Source organism: Oreochromis niloticus, linkage group LG3 (assembly GCF_001858045.2).
Source record: "Oreochromis niloticus isolate F11D_XX linkage group LG3, O_niloticus_UMD_NMBU, whole genome shotgun sequence".
NCBI lineage: Eukaryota > Metazoa > Chordata > Actinopteri > Cichliformes > Cichlidae > Oreochromis > Oreochromis niloticus.
In genome coordinates this window covers 73,360,971-73,372,748 of record NC_031967.2, presented here as the reverse complement: position 1 = coordinate 73,372,748, position 11,778 = coordinate 73,360,971, and the positions used below count along the sequence as shown (strand labels likewise).

Sequence of the window (11,778 nt, the reverse complement as noted above, 5' to 3'; positions counted from 1 at the left end):
GGTGGTCAGCTCTGCAGCACATGTCAATACTGTGAATGCTTCATTGTTTTTATTTTGTTCTCGGTTCAACTTTAAGGGAATGAAACTTATCACAGTAATAGCTGATTAATATAAAGAGAAACAAAAGTTGAACTTTTTTCTGAAGAACTTTCAGTTCCCTATTACAGACCAAAAGTGATGGGAAACAAGCTAATTAGATAGGATAGAATTATATAGGAGATTCTCTGTCTGAATACTTATACAATCATAAAGCTGTCATATTTTCAAGAGCATTACAACTCAAATGATGGAAAGAGATGACAGGGGAATATAAAAATAACATTTGTTTAAGTTTAATAAATTTACTCAGTAATTTTCTAACATTTTCTAAACCATTTGCTAATGCTAAAAGAGAATGATAAACGCCTTTTACAAGTTTGAAGCCAAAGAAATTGGTTTTGAAAAAGAGTATGTCTTGAGTGTACCAATGACACACACAAGCATGGTTGAATTGTTGCCAATTTCAAATGTTGCAGCTATTCCCGTGAGGAAAGATGTCATTTATCCCAGCACTGCATGTGCAGTCTTTGTTATTCTACCATGTTCTTCTCTGCTTAAGAAACTTTTAAACCCTTAAATATGATCCTCCCTCCAAGCAGTTTTTCACCTCATGTGCCCTCTTGAGCAATAAAACGCTGAGTAACCAAGAGTTTAGAAATTTTGAGAAAAGATCAGATAATTTTTCAGAAATTCATCACTGGAACCAACCCTTTATCAGAGGAAATTTTAGGAATATGCACCAGAACTCAACAAAGTTGCAAAGTTTCATCACATAGTTTTGTTGACACCAATTTTTTTTTTTTTTTTTTTTTTTTTTGTTGACCACAGGTTTTTCTAGTGCACTAGAATTGAACTAAAAAACTGAACTTTACATGTAACAATGCATGTTTGCGCCTCATAAGAAGATAAAAAAATCTATTGGAGCAGATGTCTGTGGAAATGCAGGTGAAGGGAAGAGTTGGATAGGCATGGTTTTAGTAGAAGAATACACAAGTAGAGATAATAGTTGATTCTGAAAAAACTGACAAGGAGAAGAATAAACACAGGGTAACATACATATAAAAGGTGGAGGAAGGTGAGGAAGGTGCACTCAGGTGGACTACAGCATATGCAAGAGGTGAAATCTGAAAGAGACAGGAGACTGCAATCTGGCCTCAGCCTATCGTGTGACATGTAATTAAGTCACATGATACTTTTTAACACCTTGGCTCATGTGATGAGACACAATCAATATTAGGTAAACAACGGTCTTCATTATTGGTTTATTTCTGTCTCTCTCTATTCAATTAAGATACCCTAAACATTAGAGTTTAATTTCTTTCTAAATGAGCAAACTTACAAATTCGGCAGGGGATCAAATAATTGTTTCTCCACCGTATGTTCTGAATTTTCAGCAACAGCCTGTTGATTGTGCAGCTAAACTATGAATTTATGCTGCTTTAAATCTTCTTATTGTCATAGGTTACCTTGTCTTGAGAACAAGAAAATCTTAAACACTCTCTTTGCTAAGCTTATAAGCTAAATTAATAAATCAAATGTCTTCAAGGTTTACAGTAGCTCAGTTTATTTTATTATGTCTGTTGTTGTACTGCCATCCTTTAGAGTTATTACAAATAAATTTTTACTTTGGGTCATCTATAAGTTATGGATGGAGGGAATTTTACTTTGCTCATATAAATCCTAAACAACCCTTCAACCATAGTATTGAAGTTACATTATTCATTGACGGTTCTCAATTCCGTGACCTGCAGTAGTAGTTTATCTTCTGGAAACTGTAGCTTCAACATGGCAGACATCACACTGTAAGTGCAGTCAGATCCTCTGACCACCACATTTCTCTTTTCCTAAGTCCTTATGAATTCTCCTTCGCCCCTTTCCTTGACCTCATGACATTTTCCAGGAGGTCCAGCAGTAAATAGGCAAAGGAGGTAGGATATGCTTTATTGCGATATTCAACTGTGCCTGGTGAGTTTAAACAAACAGGGAGACATGACTATCTATACACCGATATATGTAATTATTAATTGTTTGGTTTTTCAAACTCCCATGTTAATATAGATTAAAAAAACAATATAAATGCACATGTCTGTTTTTTCATATGTTGTATGAACAAAGCAAACAAGCATCGCAGGCCTGGCTAGTAACCATCAAGTAAATACTGAAGTCAAAGACTAATAATAATAATATTTTTATCAACAAAAAATGGAACTCACAATCTTTAAACACTAGAATAATAATAACCTCTTTAAGCACTTACATTTTTGCTGTCTAGGCATTTGATGATAATTTCGCTCACTCTTCACGGACATAAAAAAAAAATGCACATTTTAAGCTACAACAAATTACCTCAATATGATAGAATAAAACAACTATAATCACAGCTAAAACTGCAAAGCAATTATAATTAGATCATCTTCAAGAAACTGAATAGCAGTTTTATGGTGTTTTTTCGCAGATCCACTTAAATGAAGCTGAACATGAAAGATCATTCCAAGACTTCTTCGTATCAGTTTTGAGATGAACACAGTCCTCTTCACCCAAATGTGAAAATCCACCACCATTATCAGGTTGATTTTCTCCCCAGTTTCCAGCAGATCTGTGAAAACAACATTATGTTATTATTAGTAAGAAAACGTTTTGACATTTGGTGTGGGTGTGTGGGGTTTTGTAAGCCAACTTTTCCATCAGCAGCTTTGATAGAAGCTTTGATAAGCACACTGTAAATTATGATTGCAAAACTTCAGATAACCAACAAATTACTTTTTTTTTTCAGGACATGGTGGTTATTAAAGAAGCCTACACAAAGTATACAGTTAGTCAAACACAGTCAAACCTGCAGAGATATCATGTCTTGACTATAATAACTTGTTTTCCCCCAATGTGGCCAAAACAAGTCATCTTACATTTCACATCTTTAAGCTTTTGGCCTTAACCCACTGACATATAAGTTCACCAATGTGGATACAGCTGCATGTATCTATATATTTAACAAATATCTTTTGAATAGTTAAGTACCAAATGAACCAAGCTGAAGACTTACATCAGAGTCAGTGGAGTTCCATCTACCCATTTCCATATTCCCTCCTGTTCTTTGTCATTCAAACCAATCCAAGCTTCTGTTGTGGCAATATTAGAAATTGCAGTCTGTTTAACACACACACAAAAACCTTTTTATTATAGTTTAAAAGCACAATTTTAGTCTATGGAGTTTATCCCAGTTTTATAAAAACACGCCCTTTAAAAATGCCAAACCAACACTGATTAAAATTAGAGTCTTCTCAACTGCTTGACATATTTTTGGAGGAAGGAATTTCTTTGCTCTCAGTGTATATAACAGAGTAAACAACAGACAATATTGACAACATGACATTAACACGATACAGACAATAACAACACATATAGCATATTCATAGTACAAGAGTGCAAAGATGTTGGAATACAATTATGAAAGTGATGGATAGCTGGTTAATATTTAACTAGTGTACACAATGACACAATGTGAGTGTCCTAAGTATTTATCGGAGATGGATGTTCGGAGAACAGACTGATTTACTGTTGAAATGCATCAACAGCTTCGGAGGTAGGTGGAACTTCCTGAGCTGATGCAGGAAGTACATTGTCTGCTGGGCCCTTTTGATTATAATGTATATAGTGGGAGACCACTTGTGGATCCCAGAAAGCTGAAGGTTTCCATAGCAGACAAAATATATATAATATATCTATCTAAACTATAACAGGACACTGGAGTAAATTCTCAACCATCTCACATTTCAGTTTAATCAGTTTTCTGTTTGATGTGTATTGAGCTGTGTGAAAACTATAACTTTAATCTCAACCAAACCGATTTACTGAGGATAAAATAAAACACTGAAAAAAACAAACAAACAAACAAACAAACAAACAAACAATAACATTTTTAAGTTACCTAAGTGACTTATATATCATGTTATATATCAAGTAGCGAAAGATTGTGGGGGATTTGAAAACGATATGCTGGGAGATCGCTGTTCGCGGCCTCAGGAGGATGCAGTCTATGAATTTGGACACAGCTAGTGCTGTTGAGTAAGGTGAGGGGGGGATAGTGTGGAGGGGCTCCTCTTGAAGTCCACTGTCTTCTTTAGAGTTTTGAGCATATGTTATCTGACTGCAGCACAGTCAGAACAACCTACGCACACAGGCATGTGGTTGAACACCCTTCATGCAGATCTGTTTAACCACATGTCTGCATGCAGGCTCATCACCAACCTCAATGAGTCCGATGTCATGTCATCTGCAAACTTTATAATTCTAACAGGCGGGTCCTTTGAGGTTTTAATCTATTTCTTAGCCTCATTTTATTCATATTTTTGTTCAGCATGGGGACAAAGTAATTTACATAAAAAGTTATGAGTTTAAATTTCAATATTCATTTACAAACACAATAACACACACATACATAAATACTGTACCTGATCCTCTGGGCTGTCAATAACCACCAGATCTGCTCCTCTGTCTCTGCATTCCTTTCTGGCTTCATCCCAGGAAGCAGACCTTTCAGAGAGGAGATAGCAGCTACAATTGAACTTGTTCCATCCTGCAGGGCATGCTTTATCTGGAAGAAATTGCCAAAAAAAAAAAAATTTAAATGAACAAATTCCTGGGGCCTGTTTTCCTAGCCACTAAAGTAATAAAATAGCCATTTTATCAATGGCTATTGATAAAATAGCCATTGATATTTTAGCCTCTGTCAGCTCTCCTCCTGACAGAGGAGAGCTGCTGTTAACGAGTGGGGCTTTTAACTGTACTTAATTATCAGGGTTGTTAGTTGCATCATCAGAAGACAGCGTTATCCTGATGTAGGCCTGCTAGAGCTAGTTGAGTCTCCAACCTGGCTTTAATTAGTTTCAGCATTGCCTACCAGGGCAACACTCATAGAATCAGAAACTGTAGGATAACTGGATCTAACATCTTGACTGTGCAACAGCTTCTTTCCACAAGCCATCCGTCTCCTCAACAAAAAGGGACTGGACTGATAAACACACACACACACACACACACACACACACACACACACACACTCTATCACTCAGCTCAACTCAACTACCTCAAAGCACTGAGACTGGACTTACACATCAACCTGTAAATGCTCTTTTTGCACAATATTTTTATGTTTACTGTTCCTGCACTACCTACATACCAAGTATGTTTACGGTTTCCTTTGCACTACCTACCTACCAAGTATGTTTACGGTTTCCTTTGCACTACTTACCTAGTTAGAATAGTTAGTTTTAGTTAGTTAGTTTTTGTTAATTTATGTTGTAATTTATGTTAGGTCAGTCTGTCCTGTCTCTAGTTAGCTAGTTTAGTGATTTCCTGTTAATTTATGTTGTAAATTTATGTTGTATGTAGCACCTTGGCCCTGGAGGAACGCTGTTTCGCCTCACTGTGTACAAACTGTATATGGCTGAAGTGACAATAAAGCCAACTTGACTTGACTTGACTTGACTTGACTTGACTTGACTTGTTCTGTTTTTGGAATGAATGTATTTTATCATTATTGTACTGTAAGGAAGAGGACTCCCTTACTACAATTATTTATAATATAAATAATATAATTATTTATAATATAATTTATAACATATTAACACTTTAGGAGCACCTTTCACTTTATTAAAAGCACCTTATCTAGCACTTTATTTAGCATCGCACATTAAGCATATTGTAGCGGGCCAGGGCTGTTTGGGGTTTTGTTATTTACAGTTATGTTCTGTTGTCATGTTACCATAGTGACAGGTGACGCCCTCTTTCCGCGACGGTGTGTCCTTCCGGGGGGGTGAGAGGGCGCCCTGTGTGTTGTTGTTGCTGTGCTGTTGCTGCGCTGAGCAGTTGGCTAGCGGCAGTGTTCTCCAGTAAAAGCAGAATAAACGGCTGTGCTCCCTGGCTAACACGGCGGGAAGCAAGACCGAACGAAACCTCTGTCTCCTCCTTGTCTGAGCTCGCCACATTGGTGTCAGAAGTGGGATAGCTCACCCTCGCCGGAATGGAGAGAGACACTCAGAGGCTGGAGCGACGAAGAGGCTGCTACACACCTAGCGCTAGCATTGGAAGGAGATGCACTGCAGGTACTCCTTGACCTAGCCCCGTCAGAGCAGCATGAGCTCCAGGCCCTCACCATAGCACTCGAGAAGCGGTTTGGGCAGCGGCACTCCACTGATCAGAGCAGGGAACAGCTGACCAACCGGAGCCGTCGGCCGGGGGAGAGCCTGGGCACCTTTGCAGAGGATGTGTTGCTGTATGCTCGTCGTGGCTACCCAGAGGTCCCAGCAGCAGCCCGTGAAGAGCTTAGCCTGCATGCTTTTCTGCGAGGACTTTTCCCAGAGCGACTATGCCAACACGTTCGCCTGGCCATGCCTCAGACTCTCCGTGAGGCGCTCCTTGAGGCGGAAAGGGCCGAGCTTGTGCTCACCTCGCGACCTAACCAGCGGTTGCCCCCCCCAAACTACCCTCAAATCAGAGCCGCAGACTACGACAGGGAGGGGGAGGTCCCGGAGGTATGCCAGCTGCAGCCCTCGGTGCCCTGGAGGCGTCCTCGTCGACCGACCGACCGCTGCTACCGGTGCGATGAGCCTGGCCACGTGGCGCGCAACTGCCTGGCGCCCGCCCCGAAGGCCAGAACTATGTGGCCTCAGGGGGATGAGAGGGGGAGCGTCACAGCGAGGGAACCACCGCTCCAGCTTCCTGCCCCCCTCCAAGAACGATGCACGGTGGCAGGCCTAGTCGGGCACCTCAAGGGACTCTACCTGAGGTGCTGTGTTGAGGACCAGCCCTGCCAAGCCCTGGTGGACACGGGGTCCACCATTTCCCTAATACGACCTGGTGTGTTTCCTGGAACATCCGGGCCGCTTGTGATGGGTTGGTCGCCCATCAACACCCAGCTGATGACAGTGACGGGGGAGAGAACTGACATGCGGGGGAAGAAACCGTTGCGGATCCGTGTGAAGGATTTGGAGCTGGTGCACGACTTCTGGCTTGCTGACATCCAAGATCAGTGCATCATTGGCCTTGATCTGCTGACCCGCTGGGGGGCCTCCGTTGACACCGCGAAGCTGGCTATCACTCTTGGTACAGAGACTCTGGCCCTCCAGTGCGGTCAAAAGCAGGGAACCAGAGACTGCAGGGAGACACGGCTGGTTCAGCACACCATCGACACCGGCTCTGCTCAACCCATCTGTCTGCGCCCACGCCAGCTGCCCCTCTCGAAACGGCAGGGAGAGCGGGCCCAGGAGGCACGGGGTGTGGCTACAGTTCGGGCCACAGCCGACAGAGGGGGATGGCTCTCGTTGACCATGCAGCAGCTGAAGCAGGAGCAGGAGGCTGATGCGACGTTGGTTCAGGTGGGGGCTTGGCTGGAGGTAGCACGATGCCCAGGCTGGACAGGGGTGTCAGGACAGGGGCCCGAAGTGAAGGTCCACTACTCCCAGTACAACAATCTGGAGACCCACCGCGGCCTCCTGTACCAGAGATGGCGGGCCCTCGGACAGGGCAAGGATCTCCTGCAGCTCTTGGTGCCTCGGTCGCTGCGGTCGCAGGTGCTTGAGCTTGTCCACGGCTCGGTGGGGGTCAGCCACTATGGAAATGCTAAAACTCTCCGCCGTCTCAGGGGACAGTTCTACTGGCCTGGTTGTCGACGGGATGTGGAACTTCATCTGCACTGCTGTGACACCTGTACGGCACGGAAGGGCCCCACTCAACGCTCCACTGCCCCCCTACAGCGGCATCGGGTGGGGGCCCCGATGGAGAGAGTGGGAGGAGACGTCCTAGGGCCTTTCCCCGGCCCGAGGCAAGGAACCGGCGCGTGTCGGTGGCCGGGGACTGCTCCAGGAGGCTGAGGGAGCTGCCGCGAGTGGTTCGTGAATACACCCGCCGGGCCCAGGTCAGCGCCGCAGTACGACAGAAAAGAGCCTGCGACACCAGGTGCCGAGGGGGAGCTTTCGTGCCTGGCGACAAGGTTTGGGTGTACTGCCCGGTTCGCAAGAGAGGGGTGTCCCCCAAGCTGTGCGGTCACTAGCAAGGGCCAGCGGAAGTCGTGGGGCGGCTGACAGAAGTGGTGTACCAGATCTGCATGCCGGGCCCAGGGCGCTTGGCGGTGTTGCACCTGGACAGGCTCTCACCGTACCGCCCGCCCGCTCCAGCAGCCGCCGGGGCAGGGGATGCTGGTGGCACCCCAGGTTCTCATCCGAGTGACTCTTCCACAGCTGGTCGAGATCGGCCTGCGCGTCGAAGGAAGACACATGGACATTTGCAGGACTTTGTGTTGGGTAATGGGGTTGTCGGGGACGACTGAACCCTTAGGTGGGGGCTATGTAGCGAGCCAGGGCTGTTTGGGGTTTTGTTATTTACAGTTATGTTCTGTTGTTATGTTACCATAGTGACAGGTGACGCCCTCTTTCCGCGACGGTGTGTCCTTCCAGGGGGTGAGAGGGCGCCCTGTGTGTTGTTGTTGCTGTGCTGTTGCCGCGCTGAGCAGTTGGCTAGCGGCAGTGTTCTCCAGTAAAAGCAGAATAAACGGCTGTGCTCCCTGGCTAACACGGCGGGAAGCAAGACCGAACGAAACCTCTGTCTCCTCCTTGTCTGAGCTCGCCACAATATATTTGCACATGAAGAACATTTGCACACAAGAAGTTTAATTATTTATTTGAATATTTATTGTGTATTTTAAAATCAGTTGGTAGCCTTTGTTCCAGGTCCTGCACAGCAGCTGTTCATCAAGAAATGTGGTTGTTGTCTGTGAAGAGGAATGGTTATGATTGCGAGCAAATAAGGTTTACCAGTGAGGAGAACTAACGCAAATGTGTGAAAATCTAGAAATAAAGGTGGTGCAAAGAAGTGACTGTAAGATGTGATCACTCACCCTTCTTTCCTGTGTGCTCTCCAGGGTGTTTGGGCAAATGTTTCCCACGGGGTCCAGACACCATTTAAAGGTTCTGGGAGAGACCATGGGTTGACGGAGTGTGGGGAATCTTTTGTGCTTGGGGTTTTTTGTTGTTTTTATAATAATGGGTATGGTGTCAGATTAAAGTGTAAAATATTTATTAATATGAAAATGTGAAATGCATGTTTATGTTTATTTATTCCTATTGATGTATTGCACAATGTGGTGGAAGGTTGGGTTTTAAGAACCTGTTAGTGGAATAATGGTTTTGTCAGGATCCTGGGTCTCCTGACCCAGCGTTTTTAGTTCTTTGTGATTTTTGTATTTTGTACTCGTGTGACTTATTCTATGGTTTCTAGTTTTGATCCCTTGCCCTCCATGTTTCTCTGTGTCCCCTCTGTTCTGTGTAAGTCTGTGTTTCTTGGTCTGTGTCTTTGCATGTTTTTAGTTTCTTGTGTTTTCTGTCACTCTGTATTGTGAATTATGTTCTCATGGTTGGTCTTTTGTTACTCCCTCCAGTCTAGTTTTTTGTGTTCCATGCTTAGTATTTCCCTCTTTGTATTTTGGTTCTTAGAGTCCTCTGCTTTATGGTTTATGTCTCTGTTTCTTAGTTGCTGGGTGTTTCTCAATATGCGTACTTGTGCGTACTTGCGTTCTCGTGTACTCGTGATACGTCATCAGTCGGAGACCAAGTACTGTTCCAATTCGAAGTACGCATCAAGCCGAGAACGCGAAAAAGTCCCGGATGTGTTCTCGATCCGCCCGTTTTATCGAGCATGCATCGGTGTGGACTTGGGACAGCTATATATCCCAGAATGCATTTCGTCCAAAACTCAACAGCGGACTCCCGGCACATCGTTTTCAACCCCCCCCCGCTCGCGGACTTCTCACTACTCAGGTTAAAGAAACCCCAGCAGCTGTCTATAGTATTGAGTGTCCACTAGAATAGAAATAAAAGCGTTCTAACATCTCACCTGCTTGTTTTTATTAAGGTATGTACACGTATGTACATGTACACTATTTTTATTAATAGAGGTTTCACTACTGAGGTTACAAATGATATATAAGTCACTTAGATGACTTCTAAATGTTAATGTTTGGTTTATTTCAGTGTTTGAGTAAACCGGTTTGGCTGTGATTACAGTTAAGCTTCATAACATGTTACTCACAGTTAAATTAGGAGGGGACGGCAGTAAAAACTCCGGACCTGTGACATCATCACATACGCAGGTGTTCCAATTGTACATATCGCGAGTCCGTGCTCGCGTTCTCGGCGGGTACGTACTCCCGTGCGTTCTCGGCGAGTACGTACTCGCGTACTTGGGCATTGATAAACGGCCGCTGTCGCCACCGTGTCAAGTTCGCGTCTCTGTGTTATACTTCCTGTTTTACTTTGAAGGTCTGTGTCTTATGTGAATGTGCTCCGCTTTGCTTCCTTGTCTTGTCAGTTCTGATTTCTCCCAGCTGTGCCCTCCTTCTGTGTCTCATTCCCCTCGTTACTTCCCAGTGTATTTAAACCCTGTGTTTCTCTGAGTCAGTGTCACGTCGTCCCTCATGCTGTGTGGATCTCCCTGTGTCTCCCTGTGAGTTTAGTTTGTGATTTTCATTTGTGATTTTCCAGTTTAGTTTAGTTTAGTTTGCTTTTGTATGCTTTTTCCCTGCCAGCAAATAAAGCTGAGTTCTTTGTGTTTAAACCTCATGCCTGAGTGCCTGCATTTTGGGTCCAACTCCTGCCTGCCACACAGCACTTCCTGACAGGTTTAGGCTCTGACAGATGAAAGTATTTAAGGCTGCCAGTTGTCATTGGACAGAGTGAATTGTTTTGTAAGGAGAGCTATATTAACAATAAATGCCTAGTTCCACTATACTTGTCTTGGGCTGCCTCAATGTAAATCTGGCCGCAAAAGGCCGCCCTGTTACATGTACCGATCAGATTTTTCTTGTAAATGTGAATTTGTGATGAGCACTTCTACAATGCAGCTTTATATGAAAAAAAAAAACAAAGACTAAAGAATACTGACAGTATAAATAATTATTCCTATTATAAAGTTTGATTTTGTTAAACTAAATTATTGAATTTCTGAGTAAAACACACAACAGCTCACGCAAGGACTCACTCTGATTAGACAAACAGAGCAGGCTTTTCAGCTCATTGGTCTTTTCAGTCAACAGGTCTCTCTCCTTGGTCATGGAAGAAAGTTGGCTACTCACAGCCGAGAGATTTGTATTCAGAAGGTCTCTCTCCTCAGTGATGGAAGAAAGATTGTTACTCACAGTAGAGAGATTTGCATTCAGGTCTCTCTCCTCACCCATGGAGGAAAGCTGGTTATTGATTTCCAACAGCTGTTTAGCTGAATCATATAAGCAGTTATGGTCTGAAAAAAAGAGAAATAATATTCATGTTTTTGAGAAACAAAAATTTCATAGTTTCATTTTGAGATTTAGATTAATTTCATAGCTAAACCGAAATTTATTTAAAGTTTTCCAGCAGGTAATGAAACATGATGAATATGTAAGTCAGTTTTATGCTAGTGTATGAGAGTAAGGAACCACTGTTGCTATGGTCTCATCATCTTGGTGTAGTTAGTCTTGTTTGTCAACCTTTATTAGAAGTGACAATTGAATTGTATTGAACTGAATTGAATTGAATATTTGCCTTTTTACTATGGCTGATGATCAGTAGAGCAAGTATTGATGAAAAACGCAACTCACAGAAGAAACCAAGAGTGATCAGTCCAGACAAAAAGAATACACTCAGCAAGCTTAGAGAGAGAATAACACCCAAATGCAAACTTCTCTTAGATCTTCTTGGACCTGAAAAAAACATA

At 43.2% G+C, this 11,778-nt stretch overlaps 1 long non-coding RNA gene across 1 annotated transcript; it reads right to left on the bottom strand.

Annotated features, from left to right (window-relative positions):
• Nucleotides 1-1,762: 1,762 nt before the first annotated feature.
• Nucleotides 1,763-4,624, bottom strand: LOC112846550 (uncharacterized). The gene is made up of 3 exons (XR_003219557.1): nt 4,488-4,624; nt 3,080-3,183; nt 1,763-2,635 (listed from the first exon to the last, which is right to left on the bottom strand). It is a non-coding gene; the product is annotated as an uncharacterized LOC112846550 (long non-coding RNA).
• Nucleotides 4,625-11,778: the final 7,154 nt, after the last annotated feature.